The sequence below is a fragment of the Caloenas nicobarica genome, chromosome 1, assembly GCF_036013445.1.
Source record: "Caloenas nicobarica isolate bCalNic1 chromosome 1, bCalNic1.hap1, whole genome shotgun sequence".
NCBI classification, from domain to species: domain Eukaryota; kingdom Metazoa; phylum Chordata; class Aves; order Columbiformes; family Columbidae; genus Caloenas; species Caloenas nicobarica.
Window position 1 is genome coordinate 205,131,520 of NC_088245.1, and position 22,946 is coordinate 205,154,465.

At 41.6% G+C, this 22,946-nt stretch overlaps 1 protein-coding gene across 4 annotated transcripts in view; it reads right to left on the reverse strand.

The window, feature by feature from the left end:
• FAT3 (FAT atypical cadherin 3) overlaps window positions 1-22,946 on the reverse strand; it is a 318,771-nt gene that overhangs the window by 282,730 nt on the left and 13,095 nt on the right. The window lies entirely within an intron of this gene.

Below are 22,946 nucleotides of genomic sequence, written 5' to 3' on the forward strand. Positions count from 1 at the left end.
ACCAACATGCAAGTGAGCATAATAACCTGCTTGCAAGGCTTAGAGACTGCGTGGGATGGAAATAATTTTAAATCAATTGAGTTACTGTTTCTTGGCAATTTGATAGAAAGGAGAAACAGTGTAATTGGCAATCAAGTACTCCTTTGGGAGCTTCCAAACAGCCAGCTGGATTTGTAAATGCATGTTAATCTGCCAGGGCCAAATCCTGCAGGCGCTTAAACAGTGGAGTAAATTGCATGCTGGGTGTAAATTATTCTGAACAGGGACGTAAGCAGTAAAGGAGTACAACTGGCATGTCAAAGGAATGCTGCTTTTGTCCTTAAAAGTAAACACAAACCTGCTTTCACTCCCCTGCCAAAACAGAGAGTTCATTGAATGTAATCAAGCACAGATCTGCTCACCCTTTACTCGCTAAGCAGTAACCAAATATAGCTCAGGGATGAATACGCAGTCTGTATGATTAATTAGCTGGCTTCTTTATCTAGATTTCCTTCAACCTTTATATGCTTAATAATATCTATTTATTAAATCAATGAGCTTATGTATAAAACCAAGTCCACTAGTTTATTTTAAGTCACTATATATAGACTGGATTCCATTGCAGGAGCAAACAGTGTGGGCAAATTCAGCAGTCAGCTGGATCAAGCGCCTGGGAGGAGTGAGGGGGGACCCAGATGCTGATCTCAACTCAAAAGGATACGCATTGCTGCAGTCCTTTAAAGGCTGTTTCAGGGTTTGCTTTGAAAATAATAACGTTCCAACTGAACTAATAACCTGCTTGCATTCCTGGAAATAATTTCCTTAGAGTACCGATTGTCTTTATTTGATAAACACAACATTTACCTAATATCCCATGCTGTGAAGGAACATGAACTAGAAGTGACCTTTCTTGCTTACCGATCAGACTCTCAATGAACAAATTCAAGAGGAAATTCTCTTCAAAGGGAAAGATGCTTCTTGCTTGCCTGTGACTGCATCTTAAAACCATCCAACCAGCCGTCTCAGGTACCTGACTTAGGAGTGACGGCACCGGCTCCTGCAGAGGACTCTCTCTATTCATTATGGCAAGAGCCCAGACAATTACGCCTTTTACTTCCAGATGGCTAAATTCTAGATGAATCCCACCCCACTCTGGCATGTCCCTGCAGAGAGGGCAGACCTTCCAGAGAGCATCTCCAAACAGCTTCACTTTGGTAAACTACTGACAGAAGTCCCACTCTTATACAACATTAGGGAAGGATTCTGCTGTCTTTCTTTATCCATGTATCTCATCCAACTGTCCTGAAAAGGAGAGATGCTGCTGAATCCTAGTCCCACTGCTGGCTCTTGAGAGGGGCTTGAAATCACTCATAAGACCAGACCTTGTAGCTGTGGGGACAGACATCCTGCAAATAAATCCTCCAAGGTTGCTCAGAGAGGCTGTGGGATGCCAAGCGTCCAAGCCAGGCCAGCATCTTCTGAACATCCCCAGGCCATCTGCTACCCCAAATACCTCTGCACTGGACACCAGTGGTTTCTGGGGAGATTGCAAGCCAATATGGGTCAAATATGAGCACAGAATCACAGAATCACAGAATGTTAGGGATTGGAAGGGACCTCAAAAGATCATCTCGTCCAATGCCCCCGCCGGAGCAGGAACACCCAGGTGAGGTTACACAGGAAGGTGTCCAGGCGGGTTTTGAATGTCTCCAGAGAAGGAGACTCCACAACCCCCCTGGGCAGCCTGTTCCAGGCTCTGTCACCCTCACTGAGAAGAAGTTTCTTCTCATATTGAAGTGGAACCTCTTGTGTTCCAGTTTGCACCCATTACCCCTTGTCCTATCGTCGGTTGTCACCGAGAAGAGCCTGGCTCCATCCTCGTGACACTCACCCTTTATATATTTATAAACATTAATGAGCTCAATGAACAGTTTAGGGAATGTGCCCAGCTGACAACTACTGTGGGACTCACACTTTATAAGCAACACAAAAGGAGGGGAAGAATAAATTCTTCTCAGGTGAAGAAAAAATATAACATATATCCTTCTCCATGCATTTCTCCCTTGCTAAAGAACATATGCTCTGAGAGGCCAAATTTTCTCTGACCCTATAATATGCAGTTCTTCATGTCAAACAAGGCCAAGTGAAATTCTAAACTGCAAAATAATTTCTGGGGAAAAAACCAACAAACAAACAAACCAACCTAACAATAAAAAAACCACAACCAACCAATAAACTCCCAGGTTTCACATCCTCTGAGGAAGCAAAATCACATTGTCCATGGCAGCTCCAAAGGTTCACAGTGAAATTAGCTGCCTCCAGGTGTAGCAATTCAGTAACGCGGAAACTGAAGATGACTTTTTGTTATTCCTGAGCTGTTTGAGAAAGATTACTTCATTCTGCATCTGGCTTGAGAGTGTTATCTGAATGCCTCTCAAGAAAAGTGCTGTAACATCCACAACAAGTGTTTTAGAACTAAAACAGACCAAACAGTAGAAAATATAATGGGAAGTAAAATACAGCATTTTTTTCCCCAGAGATGGCTCTATTACAGCCTTCTGTATTGCAAAATACCACAGGATTACTTCCTTTCTCCTGGTTGTGACTAAACGCTAATTTGGAAAAATATACGATAACAAAAGAAACCTTAAGAGTTGAGAAAAGACTCCGATGGCCTTAAAGTCAAGGCCAAATCCCATCGCAATCAATAAAAGCTCCTGGCTTGCTTTGTTTACACTTTCTTTGTCTTACTTCCCTACATTTGTACCCTTTTCTTTGCTGGCAAGCCTCCAAATTGTCCCATCTGAGCCTGCAGCTCACTGGAACACCCCCAGCCACTCTTGCTTGGCATCACCTTTCCCATAGCTAGAAGGTCAGGTAAGTAAATCTCCCTCGGCCGGGCAGGAGCAGGGCAGTGGGAGCAGCCCCAGGGGTCCATGTGGATCCAGATGTGGGTGATGCAGATGTGGTACCCAGGAGAGCCCAGCCGGTCCTGGCTGCTTGGTGACCATCGGCACAGTTCAACCAGGCACTTCATAGGGATGCAACCAAGAAGCAGACACTGAGATGTGCATCCTGGTCTCTGTTGAGCAGGGTATAAACCAGCAGGACTTGGAGGTTTGGCATGAAAAGTAGAGAAATGCACTCTTTTGGCCACACAAAGGACAGACACTTGCTGAAGACTGAACCGCAGCACACTACCGGGAAACGGAGCTCTAGGAGGGGTCTGTTGCACAGAATCACAAAACCCAAGAGTCTTCTGAGATAAGGAGCAAGAGAAGAGCTCCGCAGACACGGGAGAAGAAGAAGGGAGCTGGATAAGAGAGTTTATTTTTGGCTATGACTAACACGGCATTCAGGATAAGTGCTTCACACCCAACTCGAAGGAGGAAGGGAAAAAAAATTCATTTGTCTCTCTTAACAATCACAAATACAGTACTTGGGCCTTCTCTTTGACTAACATGTGATTAAAAGGTATATAAAAAGAGCAAGGATTTTACATTTGAACCTGAATAGCAGGGATGGAAATCATCTTATTTTAGCTGTTTAAAGATTAAGAAGTCTATTGTAAGGTAATAATTTCAGTTCCCATTGTAATTCCTGAAGAAAGAGGCCCCCCATGTGTGCCTCCAAAACCCAACTTTTTGACTTAGATCATTAAAATGCTATGAATACTGTTGGTGCTAACCTAAGAGATGACAGTGTAAAACAAAGACTCTCCTCTCTCAGTACAGCAGCTATTTGCTCTCCGGAGAATATATGATATTTACTCATAGGAAGCTGTATGCAGTGGAGAAACTGGAAATAGTTGGGAATTCACATGCTAAAATATTTTGTGGCTGGACACACCTTTTTCTTCCTTTGTTTCTCTCTGTCTTTGTTCTTTGCCCTCTTTTTTTTTCTTTTTTTCCTACTGAAATGAAAACTAATTCAATGAATTCAGAATTTAGAAGTTAAAAAAAAATACAATAATAAGGACTTTCTACTTTGAGAATCTTAGAACGAAAAATTCAGTTTCTTAGTTCATTGCAAAAGTTCATCTTAAAATGTAATGTTCACTACAATACAAAAAATTAAAACCCTGAATCAAAGCAGTTGACTGAATCTTATCCCAAATTTGCCGGATTCTTAGTTTGTGACAATGTTCAGTTTGGGCTTTTTGGATCAATTCACGAAGGAAGAGCTTTCAAAATATGAAAGATACCCCTGGGTGAAACCAATTCATACCAAGAAGACGCATCTGTGGCTCCTAGACACTACAAATTTAGGGCAAAATTAAATGCAGGCAACCAATGCTCATTAGTTGCTTGGTTTTCCACTTCTAGAAACTTCAGCAGAGGGATAAAATAATAATAAAAACTAACAGAGCTCCCTCCCTTGTCTAATAGGATGTACCTGAGCAATCTCTGAACTCAGCCTTTCATTGCACGATGCCAAATGGACTGTGAAATTGTTTACCTTAATGGACAGTGCTAGTTTCTCTTAGAAACAGCATGAAATTTATGGGGTAATCTAAACCAAAACTTCCAGATTTTATTCATTTCTGGTGAAATTGCATCATAATTCACTAGGGAAGGTGAAACTTCAGGTGTCACATCTGCACCTCTGTCATGTGCAGGCAGCCCAGTGCAAACTCCTGCGCCTGGAGCAAGAGGAGCTCACCAGACCCTCGGCACTCACACCCACCTAAATCGAACACAGGGCACAGCCTCTGCGTTTTAACTTCTGAAGCAAGAATCAGCATTTTTATGTCCAGGCAATTTTATATACTTCTATCTTCAACTGCAAAAACAAAAGTCAAAAGCAAGCAAACATGAAATAGAAAATAAAAACTGAAAAATCACCATGTTTTCATCTAAACAGGATTAGACCCAATATACCTCCAGTTCACTAGTCTTCTTCAAGGATTATATCAGCAGGTCCCTATAGAAATATAAGGAATAATCTCCTCTTTTGACAGACTGCACCTGGACAGCAGTAGTGACAAATTGGTCTAACCAAGAGCCTGGAAACCACACGTAGGGTTCTGGCAGTGACAAATGGGGTTACAAGCCATCCAGAATTCAATCTCACTTGGTGTACAGGTTATTATTAAAGTAACATAAGGCCACAACAGAAGATAATTCAAAAACCGTTGGATGAAACTCTGAAGTGCAAGATCCAATATCCCACCCAAAATTGTTAACATCAATAATGATAAATCTTCATAGCCTTAAAAAGAATCCCTTTTAAAATACAGGATACTTTCAAATCACTTCCTGCAAGTTATCAAGCTGATATCAGATGGCAATGTTATCAGCCCAGGGCTGTAAATGAAAAAGTCTGTTTCCACTATGAGCCCTTACACATTTCTTCAAATTTCTCTTTGGAAAACATTGCCAGAAGTAATCCCGTAACACAAGACCAGTACGTGGCATGTGAGGAAACCTCCTCCATAAATCCAGGAACCTTCCTTGAACTTCTAAAGCAGAGAGCTGTGGCATTTGGGTTCCTCTTCATTTTATTTTTTGAGGGAACACAAGAGGAAAATAAATCTGAAATTGTTAAAACTGCTACAAATACCAGATGGAGAAAATAAGGCAAGCTGTAAAAGATGCAGGGTAGAGCCAGAAAACAGGGAAAACTCCAGGATAAACGATTCTCTGATTCTCCATCCGCCTGGACTTTACAACGCCACAGAAATACAGGAGCCCAGGAACCTCACAGCATGAAAAATAATGAAAATGCAGAATAGCTGATTTTCACTATAATGTAAATGCCACAAATGATACTCTCTAACTTCTGAATAAACAAATTGAAATCCAAGGAAAATTAGAAGGGAAGAGTTAAAGCTTTCTGCTATTTATTCTCACATAATTTATACAAACAATTTACAGAACGCACCCGAGCCATTCTACAAGCTTTGCTTTTAAATCCATCTTCCTTTCAAATTAAGAGAAAATAAAATACTTCGGTTTCAAATACATTTAAATTAGGATCTTAACCTGAAATCTGCTATGGAAAAAAATGCAAGACCTTATCTTGAAATCTGCTGGAATAAAAGATCTCCTTTTTTCAGACATGATGCTGGATGAAAGAGGAGGAGAGAGAAAAGATTCCCCTTCTCCACTCCAAGCAGACAAAACCATAAAAGAAATCTTTTTTCAGTAAAAATACTGAAGTTCCTACACAAAACCAGTAAAATTATCTGGATGTTATCATCTAACTCCTCTATACTAAAAGTATCTTTTTTTTTCCTATAATCCCATAAATGTAAAACTGTTGTCACATTTTGACAAGACTAACAACAAAACAAAGAGCCCATAATGCACCTAAAATCATGGCAAGAAGAAAATACAGTGAAGAAGAGATGAAGTACATTCAAATCAGATGGCAGCAGAACCAGGAGCAGAACAGGAAAGTCCACTGGACCTCAACATGGAGCTGGTGGGCGAACAGTTGACCCTTGACTTGATAACTCAGGGTTGACCAACAGATGTGCAACATCCCTAAATCTCACCCCACGTGTCCAGAAGGTTAAGAGATTTCTGGATGATATTCCTGTTACTGCCATCATTTTGCCAGCACATCAGCTCCATGGGGTGCACTGCTCATCCCTTACCCTGGGGCCCACACGGGCTCTCCTCCATGGACATAATGTGTTTTACATGACCAATGTGACTTGGCCATGGCGAAATAAACAAAGATTAATTAAGACTGCGGACCACAGAGCCTAAAAGCACAAATCAAAAGGTTCCTGGCCCTGGTTTCCTAATGAAAGAGGCAAATGTTAAGCAACAAAAATGGTGTCATTCTCTGCAGTCCTGGAAGTCAGTTTGTATTTAAAGGTACAACTTCCCTCCAACTATCCTTTTACATCTAAAAGTTTGCTGTCTTATCCAATTTGATCTGATAGACCCGCTGTGCAGCCAGTGGAGAGAGACAGCCACTTCCAGAGGACAAATCACCCCCAGCATTTCAGAAGGGCCCATAACAGAGGAGGCTCAAGTGACTAGGTTAGACACAACTCGCAATTTCTAGACAACCAACATCAAATTAAAAATGCACTACATCATCAGACTGGCAAAACACAATGCCAGCAAGTGTTATCAAATACATAATCCAGACCAGGCTGCAAATAAACCTCTTGATGCACTCTTGCTCCCATAGCCGGGCAGAGCTTTGCTCCATCCCAGCCCAAGGGGCTGAGACCAACCTTGTACTCAGCAGAGATGTTAATACTGGGTACAAGAGGATAATGAGAGATTAAAAAAAAGTGTGCTGACACTTATATCACTGTGAATAAGTTTTCTAGTAAATATAACAATTATTCCAGGGCAACTTCTAATAAAAAATAATCCAGATGCCGATTAACATATGGTGATTGACAACGAAATCTCTTATTACAGGCATCACAAGTCACCTTTCAGTTCAACGTTATCTTTACAACCCTGTCTGCTTTCCCTTTGCAATCATTACATTTCACGGCAATCATTTATTTCTATACATAACTTAGGGAAACAGCCAATTTGCAAAACTGGAAGTCCTCACACTTGGCATTCCTCGCATATCATAAACTAAGCGTACACATGTAATTTTATAAACACATGTTTTATTAGCTTGGATAAAGAAGCTGGGCTGTAGCAGTGACACTATAATTGCCAGAAATTAATTTCAGAAATATCTCTGTTTGTTTGAAAGTTTTCCCTATCACTAAACATTTTTTGAAAAAACCTTCTGTACCACATACCTGCCTTCAACTCAACCTTTCCCTGTATTTCAACCTAAATTAATACCATGTTCAAGAACTGCATCTGGGAAAAATATTTTTAAACGTTAAAAAAAAAAAAAAAAAAAGATCTTTTCTATGACATGCCATAGCATTTCCATGATTTGCACTGGGGAGGGGGCAGAAGTGGCAGGCAGGTATGGGGGTAACCAAAGTCACTGGAGAACTCGGTCCACGCTGCTGAGGTGCTGGATCAGCATGGAGGCACCACGGTGGGCATCCACAACAGACTGTCCTCCAAAAAAAGAGGAGGTGGATGGAGCTCTCTTTAAACTGGAAGAAAGCTACAGTCACAGGTGCTTGTATTCATAGCGGATTTACCATGAACAAATCAAAGCTCTACTTTAGCAAAGGATTCCCACAGTCCCTGTAGCCTAATTTAAGGGATCTGGACTGGGTAGGTGGACTACAAAGTGGATGAGTGACTGGCTGGACTGCTGCTGGGCTCAAATAATAAAAGTCTGTAGTTCAAAGTGTCCCTAGCTCATGACACATCCATGTGTTCATCATGACTAGTGTCCCTAAAAGGTCAGGACCTGGATCGTTGCTGTTCAAACACAACCTCAGTGGCAGGATAAAAAACACCCTCAGCAAGTTTCACAAATGACACCAGTTTAGGAGGAGCAACAGTTATTGTGGAGAGCAGGTTACTCTTCAGAGGCATCACAATAAGATGGAAGATCAGCTGACATGAATGTGGTTGACAAGAACCACTCAAAACTCCAACGAAGACCCAAGTCAAGTCCTGCACTGGGGTGCGCGATGCATCAGTACAGGCTGGGGACCAGTGTGAGCAGCTTGGGAGAAAAAGTCACCGTGGGCAACAACCTGGGCGTGAGCCAGTGGTGTGTCCATGCAGTGATGATGGTTGCACCACCACAGGGTAGCCAGCAGAGCAAGGGCAGGGAGGTCACATCTGGATAGCTGGTCCAGTTTTAGACTCCTCAGTGTGAGGAGCTAATGACAAACTGGTGCCTATCCAGTAAGAGTGTCAGGAGACCCACGCATACGACCTGTGAGAAGAAGATAAAGGGACTGGGTTTGTTTAGATTGGAAAGAAAAGGTTAATGGTGGCAGAGGTGACCTCATGGCAGTCCTCCCCCACCTAAAGAGGCTGTAGAGACAGAGCACAGAGAGGCAAGAGCCACGAGTTGCAGCAAAAGAAACTCCTCTTAGACGTAAGTGAAAACTCACAGCCACGAGTGTTGTTAAGCACTGGAACAGGCTGCTCAGAGGCATTTTCTCAACCAATTTGAACACGGACTGGAGCTAATGGATCTAATGTTGACGTTAGACCAGACAGGTGCAAGAGGATTGGCTAGAGGGCATCCCAATCTGAAAGTTTCTGCAATTTTCTGATGTGCTTTGAAATACAGATTGCAGTATTTTTTTAAAAAATCAGCCCTTAAAATATCTGTATATTTTTTGTCTTCAATTTTGGGCCTCTGCTCCCATCTGCAATGTGTTAATAACATTAACATCAGGGATGGAGTCCAAGTCTAGATTCAGCTTCCCAAATGTAGGTGTCTCCATGAAAGCCAAACACCTACGCTACCCTCATGCTCAACGAACGTCTAAAAAATCAGTCCCTTCTGCACTGGCATCTCGCGCCATTTAAGGTTTCCCGGTGTATCTGAGACATCCTCAAGGGACTGACAGATATGACAGAAATTATGCATGGACCAATACTCCTCTGCAGCTCTAGCAGGAGACTGGGTAGGCAATGCTGGGGCATAGGAAATATCCTGCTAACTCTTCGGCTGAATAAACGCAGGTTCATACTCAGAAACCCCTGACATCAAGCCCACATGCCTACACTTGGAAGTCTCAACCTGGGCCTGAATCCACAGCCAATTAGGGTTGCAATGAAAAGACAAGACACAGTGAGGAGTGAAGATCATCAAAGGAATCCCAGTTAAATTTAACGGTATCTATCCTGTTGGAGAAGATTCTCAAGAATGTTAAAAAATAGCGAATGACAAGGGGCAAGTAAAGTAATGAACAGTCCCCAAGAAACTGTGCTTTGAATGAGCAGGATCATGCAAAAATACTATAACTAATGCAAACAGAGAAGGGACAGACTAGAATCGCACATGCATTTCCCCAAGTTCTGATTCTTTTTTTCATTTTGCAACCCTAACCATACTCTTTCAATGTACTTTCAGTGCACAATATTCCAGGCACAGTCATAAGTATATGAATACCAAATGGTGAAGTTTTCAGAGACACTGAGTGTTGGATTAACATTTCTCTCCCTGAAGAACAGGGTAATTTCTTTATGCTTCTGACATCTTCCTCCACCTCCTCGTCCCCTGGCTTGAGATTTATAATGTAATTTTACACAGCCTTACTTTTTCTTCTTGAAATCATTCCTGCAGCTTTATGAATTGTGTCCATAACATCATGTTCTGAATATCTATTTTAAGGAGTTTCTTTTGTCCTAATAGTTCATACAGAAAATCAGCTGAGGCTGGCAACACTCCAATAAAATCCACATTCAGTTACTTCATTATGGAAAAAAGTGAATACTTTTGCATATGCACTACCCTAAAATATAAACTAGCACATAGCTGTGAAATACTGTCATTATTTTACAGCACTGATCTAATTTTCTACTTAATGCCCTAAAATGAAGGGTTTCTTCAGAGTACAAAATATAAGGACTCAAACTTAAAAATGATAATTTGGCATGCACTTAAGTCTTTTTTAAAAACTTATTTCTTATCATATTAAATAACACCAACTGACAAGAGCTTCACTTTCTGAATGAATTCAGATGCATTTCCTGCCTGTAAAGAAACAGAGAGATATAATATGGCAAGAGACTGGTATTGTGCTCATTAGATCACTAAGCAGCAGCGCTTTTAAACAGAATATTTAACTAGACTCTACAAAGATATTCAAATGTAGCTGCCAGAACGTACTTTGAAATTTTCAACCTAATATGAAAATGCAAGAGACGAGAAATTATCTCCCTTTAAAGGAAAAAGTTCAAGGTGAATGTTACCTGATTAACTCACTTTGTTATTAATTAAATTCAATAAAAATCCCAAATATGGCATGCCATCCTTTATTAGCATTTCTGCAGAAATAAGAACCATGCTTATCATTCAGCCAACAAAATTTAGTCAGAATTAATGAAATATCAAAGAATAATAACACAGCAGGGGAAGGAGTTAAGTTCAAAACATGACACTGAAGGGAAAAAAAAAAAAAAGCAGTTTCTCCTAGTGAGATTTATAAAGAACCTCAGGAAAACTACTACTATGCAATTTGCACAGATTTATTCATACATATGTAAAATTTATATATACATACTATCCCTTTACATATTCTGTATGTAGTGCATTCTATAGAAAAAGTAATTTCTTCAAAAATGCTAAGGTATTTCAATGGGAAAACTGCCCATCTAAGAGCAAGGAGACATCAAGAACATGGTTCCTTACTCTACTCCCAGTCTCAGCTGGACTTTGGTTTTTGATTTAGTTGTGCGATTCTTACTCTATGGTGGCAGGATCTATTTATCTGTAATACAAATTTGCCAAGAAATGGCCTGGACAGTATTTGTCTGCGAACTCACTCCCGTTTCAGCGCTCACATTAGCCACCTACCATTTTCAGTAGAGAAGACAGATTTCTTTAGCACAGAAACTGGGCAGCATTGTCCTGTTCATTCTGGACGTTAACGATGAACTGCTCTGATTAGCTCGGGGAACTTGGCATCTCTGCTGCTCTGCCAGACTTTTGGGGTAAAAGTAAAGAACTACAGTTTGCATAACTGTCTTCCTTCAAAAATACAGACATGAACATTATAGATATTCCATATAAATCTATACTTCCACGTAAATGGAAAATTAAATAAATTGATTTTTTATTTATTTATTTTTTTAAAGCTCATAAGACATATTCTCCAAGATGATACGTTCCCAGTAGAAGGATGTTTCCATGGTACAACCTTCTTCTGGCATTAGGACAAAGAAGGATCTCTCCAGGTATTTTTCTGGATGGAAGAAGTAATACAGAAAGACCCATTTCACAATTTAGCAAGAATTAATGCCCACTTAATATAAAAGCATTGCCAAATCCGTGACTTAATAGAAAGCAGTAACAAGTTTAATTGATGTCATCTGTACACAAGGAAGCATCCATTTGTGACCTAAATGTCATGAAAATCAGCATAATTACACACTTCATCGTTCGGGTGATTTTTTCATTAAATTAGTAGTTCAGAGTGTCACTACAGCTTCATCATTTGATTACCTTTATCTCATGGTGAGCATTGGCTTCCAGCTAAATCCGGAGAACAACATCGAGAGTTAAATACATATGCACAAACTATGAGACATATGAAGGACATTAAAAGCTGACATATGTCATTTTTCAAGTTTAGAAACTGGCAGTCAACCAGAAGGTACCAAGAAGCTACCAAACTATACAACATGGCTGGAATATTTGAAATAGGTAGCTCAAACAGGGAGAACGGTACCCTCAAAAGACTAAGGAGACCATCAGGAGAAACACTAAGAAACTCCACCCTGTCCCTCCTCAAGAAATGAGACAGTGGTAGTCTCCAAAAAACCAGAAATCTCCAAAAATGTGAGATATGATTCAAAACATAATCATGCCCCAAGCTAAACAGTTATGAAAAATGTTCCCGGTAAATCTATCTGTGAGACAAATCCATCATTCCCATGCAGCACAAAACAGACTGTATTCGGGAGACAGAGCACCACATTCCCTCATGGTGCAAGTAATTTGGGAGGTACCATGGTATTTACTTAAGGAATGACTAATTAAGTATGAAGACAAGGTGGGGAGGGGGGAAGGGGAGGCCCTCCAATGTGCTAAAAATACAATTATTTAAAAGAATGTATGAACTGCAGCTAGAAACATGGTCTTAGGGAGAGCCCAGGGACACGTCAGGATTCAGCTTCGGCTCTCTGAACTAGTGGCGTGTGAAAGGGATTATTTGTCACCACGCCAGACACTTGGACGTCACTGAAGTAATTATGAGGCTGAGATAGGATGGGGCTGGGAGGCAAAAAGGAAATAGCCCTTAAGTAGTTCAGCCTGAGCAGTGGGAAGGGGGAGCAGGTATCTGGGCACAAAGTCACCCCAAGGCCGACGCTGAGAAGGAGGAAGGAGAAGGCCTCCCATGATGGAGGAGGAGAAGGCTTCCCACGATGGGCAGGGCAGGAAAACTCTGATTGAGCATCCAAAAGTATTTATAAGAGAAAGTACTGTGGATTTTTACCCTCTGCCCAGGCATAGTCACATGTCCCTGCATTAATAAAAATCTTGCAGTGCGAATGGAAGAAGCCCCCACGTTTGGGAAATGTAAAATGCGGGCCCAAGGTAATAACGCAATGGGTCTGGAAGAGCACAAAATGACCTGTGAGGTCGAGGCAATTCCGATCACTGATTTTTATGACTTCACCAAGCACTCAAAAAAGTCAGGAACTGAATTATTTCTATTAAAAGACCCCACCATTCAGCAGGCTTCTGTACACCCACACATGCACTTATCCAATGTATTAGTCATGTACCACTACCAAAACAGAATAAAAATATATTTTAACAAATCTTGCACAAAGTCAAAACATAATTCCTTTTTCAGACATGTTAGTCCACAAATCTGCTCTTTCATTCAGCTTAGGCTGCCAGAATCTCTTACGGACATCTATTACACAGATCTGCCAAACCCATAATTCACTTCTTGACATTAAGTAATAAATACATAATGCAGACACGCATTTGTCCTTTTCACAATTCAGATTAAATCCATTTCTTTAGATAAGAGCATGACCTTTGCAAGTCACCTTCCAAAATTCAGGAAATCTCTCTCCACTGAGGCATGCACTCCAATGTTCACATCCTGGCTCCGAGTTGAAACAGGAGCTATGCACATCCAAGCGTTTGACATTAAAATAGTAATTTATGACTACTTTGTGTGCCATTGGCATGTGGAAGTGCCATTCATAAGGCAGACACTCATGACAGGGCTCACTACACAGGCAGAACTGGAGGACACCAAGATCCATAATTAAAATTTTCACAAAGAAAATACCACGCAGGTTGCTCCTGAGCCAGGGAAGCGCTGTGTTTTAACATGTTTAACCTTACACAATTTCTACTAGCCTGGAGGGTGGTGGGTTAAACTAATGGTGAACTTTGCACTTTGCGAACAGTTACGCTCAAATTGTCTCCTTGAATTTACTTCTAAGAAGGGACATTGATGCTGAGACAAAAGTTCACATACGAGGAAATATCTGGCTCTGTACTGTTTGAAAATGTAAGCGCTGGCTTTTTGGGGCTAAGGTAGCTAGAAATGGGTCTGTACTATACAACACTTACAAAACCTCATGGAGACCAGCCCTGCTGATTAGTGCTTCAATTTCGTAGTCAAATGGAGGTCACTGCAGTAGGTGTTTTTCAGGGGAAATGATTAGGATGGGGAAGGATGTAGGGAGGATCTGCAAGAGATGAAAACAAATGACACTGGCCTTGTAATAAAAATTCTGAGTGCAGCAGGGAGGGGAAGATGTATCATCATTAGCTCATTTACCGGTTGTGAACTAGCGAGGGCTCATATCCATGAATCTTTCCATGCTGCACGCGCGTTTTTAAGAAGGCAGTGAGCTCTAGCATGTACCCATAAGATCAGACCAAACGATCACATAAGTAATACGCACCCGTAGAGAAAAATAAGAGTTGAAGTTGTCTAGCTGGCGTACTTCTGAAGTCTGCCGCACTTCAAACAGAGCAAAAGCCACAGCAGACACCTCCGAAAAATGAGCCGTGCTCCGCCGGGGGAGCCCTGACACTGAGAGAGGTTGAGCATGGGCAGCTGCTGCTGGGCAAAATGAGGACTATGCTCAGTGAAGTACTTAGCCCTAGTAAGTTCAAATACAAACTCTGACCTAGAGACACACAAAGTTAGGCATGTAGGAAAGCATAAGGACATCGGCATTCTTGTGGCTCTTGGCCTTACTACTCATATAGAAACAAGGTTGGATTTTCAAACCTACCAAAAAAAAAGATTTAGGAAATCTGACTTTCAGTGTCACTCGTGCTCCTTCTTTACATTGGTTACCCTGAAGAACACCAACAGCATAATAAGGCTGAGGTTAAAAAAGCAAGAGGAGACCCTGGGTCTGAGCAGGGCAAGACCCGTTCAGGGGGAGCCATCACTCCATCTGCCACCCCTGGAATGAAAAGCCTGCAGCCATATAGGAGAAGACAGAAAGAGATCATTGCAAGAGACAATGCAAGGGTCTGGCAGCAATTCAATGCAAAGATTTACTGGACTCGTTTTGTGAGCAAAGGCAGGAGACATCACGGTGCTGGCTCCCTGTATACGAGGAGTGAAGACTAAAGGATCATGCAAAGGAAAGAGAAGAAACAAACAGCAGCTGTGAAAGGAGGAGGAGATGACACGGGAAAAAGAAATCATCCCCAGCAAGGACATTTTCTTGTTAGGTGATGTAAATTAAAACACTGGCATTTACATCAAGGCGAGGCTGGCCATTAGCTTCTTCCTCCATGCCCAGTCACCTCTTCCATGGGTAGGAACAGCATTGTGCTGGTGAAGAGGAACAGACGGACCCAGCAGGACGGGCCAGTCCTGTGACTGGTTCACTGGATATGAACTCTGGCAATAGCAGTTTGGATCTACAGAGGAATTTAAAAGTCTAAACCCCACTGAGAGAAGGCTCCTCAATATCTGGTGACTGCGAGCCGATTGCAAGCGCAGCTTTCTTCCCCGTGGCACCTTCTCTCTGAGCCTCAGCTCTCCACCTACACAACTGTAGACGGAGACTGAAACATTGCTTTCATAAAGGCCTGAGTTCAGAAAAGCTAATCCCATTCCAAAACACTCAGACAGATATTTAAATCCCACTGGCTTCATCGGGTTAAAAGCACTTAGTTGAATCAGGGCCCCACGCTGGTCGCAGGGACAGTGAGAAGGACCATGACAGGTAAGACAGGTGGAGAGGACATACCAGGGTATGTATGAATTTGCTAGAGAAGGCTTTGGAAGGGAATAAGAGACAGAACTAAAAAATGGGAGAAAGCTTTCTAGTTAATTGAAGATTAAGAAGAAGTAGAAATAGAAAGTGCAACACAGCTGAAGGTATGATAGACAGAAGGCAGGAGATTACTTAATAGTCTAACACAATTAAATTAATTCCTTTTAATCTTTTTATACACATTGTAAACAAGATCTCTCTATCCCATTAAAATTACCTTTTAAAGGCTGGGTAAATACATTAACTAATCTTGAAATCCCAGAAATCCCAGTTTATTTTTTTAAATTTTTTTGAGAAAACAAAAAGCCAAGCAGGGAAGAGCTCTGTAAACAGTTTTGACCTTCAGAGGGCCTGGCACTCTGTTTATTTATTCCAAAAACGAAACACTGCTTCAAGCACCTAAGGAAAAAAAAAATGGTCATTTAAATGGAAATGGCTACACCTCATTTGTAGTAACCAAACGGATGCACCCTAAACATTCGCAACATTACACAGAACGCAGAGCAGATAACAGGTACCAGCACCTCCAAATCAGGTGGAAGATAAAACTCTCACTTCTCTTCTTTGGAAAACAATTTAAAAATCAGCCTACAACCATCCAGCAAGACGTGGCAGTAGAAACAATTTGATGATGGTTCTGAGTTTACTATAGACAATTAGTCGCTACTATCCCTTGATGGGTCCATTGACAAATATTGTAATTCCTGCTGATATTAGCGCACACCTTCTACTTGTGACCCCAGCGAAACAGCAGCACCCTGTGCTGGCAGGGGTGCAGACCCAACGGGTCCCATTTTGGACATTGTGGTGGGACCAAAGCCACCCTCAAAGTCCATCCTTGCCACGGCCTGAGCCCTTGGGGCTCAGCACGACCTCGCGCTCTCCCAGCCATCACCACAGGCCTCTGAATCGTCTCATTTCATTTTCACGGACTGTTTTTTCAGAGCAGAATATCCCGATGAATAATACAAATACGCTACAGTATTTCTTTGTAAATTTAATTAAGCAGTTGAAGGGAGAAGTAAAACATGGCCATGCGGTGTGGTAATCTACAGCCGCTCCGCCACATCGCGCCTGGGAGAGCAGAAAGGGAAATTAACAGCCACGAAAAAGTTTTATGGTTTTGTTTCCAAATATCTGCAGCGGAGAAAATAAAAATCAAGACAGCAAAATGTGAGATGTACAAAATATTGTCAATATTATCCAGCAAAAACTATGTAATATAATACGAAGGATACTGTATCTGTTTTACTTCGGTCTAAACATGTAGATAGTTCTGCTCATTTTATATACAGACATACAGGCATTTTGACTACACCCTAATTTCAAGGGTGTAACACACCATGCTCAGCAATATGGCAATCTTAATTAACGACAGAATAGAAATGTTAATGTTAATTTATAATAATAATAATAATAATAATAAATAATAATAATAATAATAATGTTTCTTCATGAGAACAGAAATATCCATCTACTGCTTACTGCCCAGTTCCCATTCAAGAGAGAAACTATATCTAAACAAATAACTAGAGTTGAAAACACTGATGCCTCCCAGGGTTAAGAGCTCTGAAGGCAAATTGCAGGAAGGTTACAGGACACAGATATTGCTGCTGATGGTCTGGAGGATTTCGAGTCGAAGTTTCAGGGCAATAAAACTCAAATTCAGCAGCTGCTGCCATGGCATAACAACTGGGAAGACAGGACTTTTTTTTTATATATTTCTTTTTCATCTGCAATACTGTACATTTTGCTGCCATGACAACTAAACATTTTCTGCCCATCTGTATGGTGACAGAATAGATATATACATCTGTTCATGAATCTTGTTTTTAAAAGACAGATAATATTTTCCCAACTTTTGTATGTTTTTAAAGCTCTCTTCAGAATGAAGCAGAATATTGCTGCTTCTCTAAAAGAGCGGTCCATAAATCACACCACACAGGCGCTATGTTGCCCAGGAGACGCTCTTAACATCACTCATCGCCACCACAAATGAAAAAGTCAAAACGGAGGCTGGTGACAAGGACTAGGGAACATTATCCTCAGCACACGTTCCCTCCCTGTGTTGACTTTGCTTATCACCATTAGCAATATCGCTACCTGGAGATCTACCTCCTTACCGACTGATCAGAAACACAAAGCCATTTTTGTAAAAAAAAAAAGGACAATATATGAATGATTAGGTACAGGGAAAGACATTTTATTGCCACGTAGTTTAATAATTCTTTAAAGTCTTTGTAATATCTTCCATCCCAAGGCTTCCACATCTTTAGAACGCATAATTCAAAAAATAAATTAACTTTAGTGACATCAGGCAACTCAACCAAGGTTGTAGCATCACTAATCTTTGTGTTTGCCTTGTCCTTAGGCACTTCCATTAAATAAAAACTCCTTTTGTGCACTACCAAGCCCTGACCCTACAGACAGGCCAGGCTGTGACACTGGCAAATGAAATTATTCCCAGCCACAATAAGTAACAGATTCTCGAAATCTTTATGAAGATTTAGATCCAGATTAGTGGAAAACTGGGGAAAAAAAATAATGGTTCTGGAGTCAAAGAACTGCAATGTGGAGACAATGGAGTTTGACAGGGAGTAGCTTTACATTTAGATTGTACTGGGAAGACACTTCCACACACTGAAGGAAAAAAAAATCCAACAAAAACAGTATCACATGAAAGAAAGGAGAGATCTGCAGCTCTGATTGCGGAGTAGAAGTCAACAGCTACTGAGACAGAGTCGAAAAATGTGAGGAATATGAGACAGCAGAGCATCCTTCCCCAGAAGAACTACTACCGTCTTTTATGCCACATAACACAGCAAACGATTTGGCAAGGCAGCGAAGCCATGCTAAACACGTCCCTCCAGCACATTTTCGAGCCAAAACATCACGTGGCGCAGGCAGCGTTAATCTGCTCCCCCGGCTTCTGCGTGCTGCCTCAAACCGCCTGGCCACAAGCCCAAAAACCGGAATTAGTTGCTCAGATTAATTCCTGTCACCTCTCGGGCGAACCTCGTACAGGATTTAAAAGAGGGACACCGTGGCAGGGCTCCTTACTGACATGGCAATTACTCTAAGCAGGCAGGTTAGCTAGTAGCTGCCAAAACTATTCATTAAGGTAAATGGAGAGAGGAGCGTCGTTAGATGTGCTCCCGGTGTGCTTTGCCCTCGCCTACAGCCTTCCCACCTTGCCACGCTCACGTTGCATCCATCAAACCACAGCACGGATGCGGAGGCAGCACATTTCAGGCATGTTCTGCCATCAGCTGCCCCGTAGCTAAGCAGCTTTTTTCTCACAGCACCCGAGATGCGGGAGTACAACTTCTCCAAAAAAATTCCCGACTCCACCAAAACGGTCTCGCGTTATTCCTTACAAGGAATATTTTACCAAAGGGAACGTCCAGCAGCCCGTTCCACCTCTGGCCATCAGCTCCACAACCGGCAACCATGGCTAAAAAAATACTGTAGCTGCATTTTTTTACCCGCTTAAAATGCTGTCACGGCATAGAGCTATAGCCGAACCCCTGGCCAGGCCAAAGGGAGACACAGAGGCTATGGCAGGCAGGAGCAAGAGTAAGGATTCATCTCATATAATCCTGAAATTCATTTTCTATTGTGCTTCCACCTGGCACTGCGGTAAGCCAGGTTTCGGAGCATCATTCAGCCCCAGAAGGCGGAAAGGAACAATCAGGCAACCTGAGCACATGGCTGTTGGGTATGTACAGTGCAGTCAGTGTAACATTTCTATAGTTAATTATTTGGAATAAATGTACTAGCTTAAATAGGTCACTGCGATACTAGAGTTCTCCTTGGAGATTAGACTGGGAAAGAAGTGACTCCCGAAGGGACTTCTCCTTTAACACCCTCCAACTCCAAATACCAAGTGACTGTATTACACACATCCGCTGCAATGCATTTTGATACGTGTTTCAATCAAAATCACTCATAGCATTTTAAAGCCATTAATCATGCGAGCATCATAACTGGCACAAAAATGCCTTTGACAATGTGATGATCATTAGACTTATTGTACAGACAGGTAAAGTGAGGCATGAAAAGGTTAGTCGTACTGCCAGAGGGATTTTCTCTCTCCCTGTAACATGTAGTAAGCAGTTTTATCCATCTGATAGTTGCTCTGACTTGCAATTTCAGCTCAAGGCTCAGGGGCCCACACCATAAACACCACGTAGCAAATAAGCATCCTAATCAGCTAACACAGCGAATCCCCGTGGTAGCACGTATCCCGCTCGCTCCATCACAGCTGCTCTTCCATGCCAAAGCCAGGACAAAGCAGTAGCTCTCGACACGTGTTATTTCCAAGGCATTCCTCCATCCTGCTAAAATCAGGATGACTCTCCATCAAGCAACGTCTACAGAACAGGGAATTACAAATTTCCTATATGGACAAGTTGTAAATGTCTATATATGGCTCAGTATGAATTCTAATGACATGAGTTATACCACTGCAGCTCCGTGCATGGATGCTCTCAAACCCATAAGGTCACAAGCATCAAAAGGTAACCCAACCCTTATCTTTGTAACTGATCTCCCTCCTCTACCTCCACCAAAACGGCCAGTGTTTTCAGGGCCCATAAATCCAATCGAGGAACTGTCCCTCTCACTCTTTTTCTCAAAAAAAAAAAAAAAAAAAACTATATATACACATATATACATATTTTCTTCTGTCATTGTGTTCCTGAACTGGCTGACCAAGTGGCTACGTGAAAAATCAGAGTCACTGCGGGGAGGTGGTAGGGAACACCAGTCAGGACCAGGAATGGGCTGCCTCTGTTGTGGTCAGAACAGATGCGTGTCAGGTTTAAAGGCAGATGGGAATCGCAGCCTTATTTTACTGAAAAGATGGGATTCTTTACAAGCAATTCAAGTTACTACAGCAAAAGCTGTGAGTTAGTTTGTTTTCTGTGTAGACCAGCCCTTTAGGAACCCTGCTGGGGAAGACGGTACCTCCTGGATCCAGGTGACCGGGAAGGGGGATCACAGCTCCTCTGCCAGAGGTTCCCATTCCCTCCAGGGACTTTCCAGGAGAGTCCAAACTCTCTTGTCAAAGTGGACTAGATTACGAATGACAGTGGAAAGAAACGCGGTTACCCTCCCTGTGACCACATGGTTATATCTGATCACATTTAATGTCTACGCAGAGCTTCCAACTGGTACCAGAAGAGTTTTAATTTGTGGGTACAGAGAAACAGATTTTCTGAGAATTAGCTGGATTTTATCTTTGCCAGTGACAGATTAATGTTCATTATGAAAGATTAAGCAATTAAAGGAAATCCCCATTAAAGAGCTGAAACATATGCAAAAAGTTTTAAATACTGATATGTTTACACAAAGACAACACGAACCCTTCTGTGCTCCTGACAATATAGGAATGCAGCACTTGGCATTGCAGCGATGGCTACAGCCAGCAACCTCCACCAGCAGAATATTTTTTTTCCACTTCCAGCATCAATAATTTCAATCCTTATAGTTCAGATAATTCAGGTATAATTTAGATATTACCTTCCATCTTTAGAGGGAAGCAGCAATGGGTTTTGATAATAAATCGATGGGGGGGCCAAACTCTAGAGTCAGCAGTCCTAAATTCATTAGGTCAGGTTTATTAAACAGATTTTGCCATTTACCCTTTAGCCAGCACAGCTAAATGTCAGTCCTGTTCCTTCCTCATAAACAGTCCCCATTTCCTCTCCAAATGTCACCGTAGGCACAGTCTCCCTTCCTGATTATTTTGCCTTTCTCCAGAAGGACACTTTGCACCTCGGAAGCTGCTTGCTGCCCACACCGAACGAGATGTTCCTGAAAGGAAGATATCTCATTAACAGCAGAGCCACACTAGGATGCAAAGGAGCCACATGCTCGCAAAAAGCACCTCATCTCATTAGCAAATGGCTAATGGGAGGCTGCCCCATCCCCGCGATGGCAAAATATGAGGTTATCATCCCAGAGGCAGCTGCATTAAACACTGGTGATGGCTTGGACTGCAATCTGCCATCACCCAAGAATTACTGCTTAATGGTAATTAAGGCAAAGTAAAAAACCTTACCTAACATAGCCAATAGAAGCAGCGCAGAACCAACCAATTCACCCTTAAAGACCATTTCAAGAAGAAACAATAAAATCCAGTCCTTCTAAAAACAACTCCAAGATCCCAAGCAGTGTAAGACGGGTGGCCTCCCGTGAAAAGACGTGCTGGAAGTCGGAAAAATCTGTCCCATCCACCACTGTATGCTATGGCCAAGTCCAGCTCCATCACAGAGATGATGAACACGTCAAGTTCCCACTGCTTTCAATGAATTTCTACATTGTCATTCCCCTCCCCCAAAGAAAAAGAATCAAACTATTGACTCATCTGCACCTCTCACACCCTTTCAGTAAAACGGGAAACTACATAAATGTTGTACATCATTGAAATGTGAAAAATAATTTGTGTACTTTAGATGAAAGGTGTTCTGGGACTGTGAAATTTTCTGGCAAATTTAATTAAACCCCATAGTTATTCTCTCATAAACATAAAGCTTTTGGGAAAAAAGTTATTCAAAATTTAAGTGATTCACAGGGCTCATTTTTTTTTCTTTTTGCAAAATCTTTACCTTATAAACTGAACCAGTGGTGAGAAGCAAAACTATTTTTAAGAACCTATGTGTAAAGTTACATTTCCAGATTAGGAATTCTCAGTAAAACTTTCAAATAAAGAGGAAAAATCCCCAAATAATTATGGGCTGACATGATTTAAAAATCAGAAACAAATTTGCTATGCAAATTTTAGTAAAACCGAAAAAATCGAAGGCTTCCATTGTGAAAGATGTGCAGATCTAGCCATCACATTGTGGAAGCAAAGAGCTACCGAAACCATTGTAAGGGAACTTTCTTCCCTCTGAATATCCCAAGGCAGCAACTCTGGCATGGATTCCAGAAACTCTTCCTAAATGATTTATTTATAAGGTACAGAGTCGAGCAGCTCTAGCTGGGTGCCTCCAGAAGAGGGACCCAGTCAAAAAAACTTGGGGCAATTATACCCTTACAATCTAAGCTTCCCGTCCCTCACGTATCAATTCAGGCCAACTGTAAAATCAGTCTGGGCTTTCCCCATTTTTCATTGGATCCCTTCAAGTGGGACATTTCTTATCTCTGCAGGTAGTTGTTTGTCTT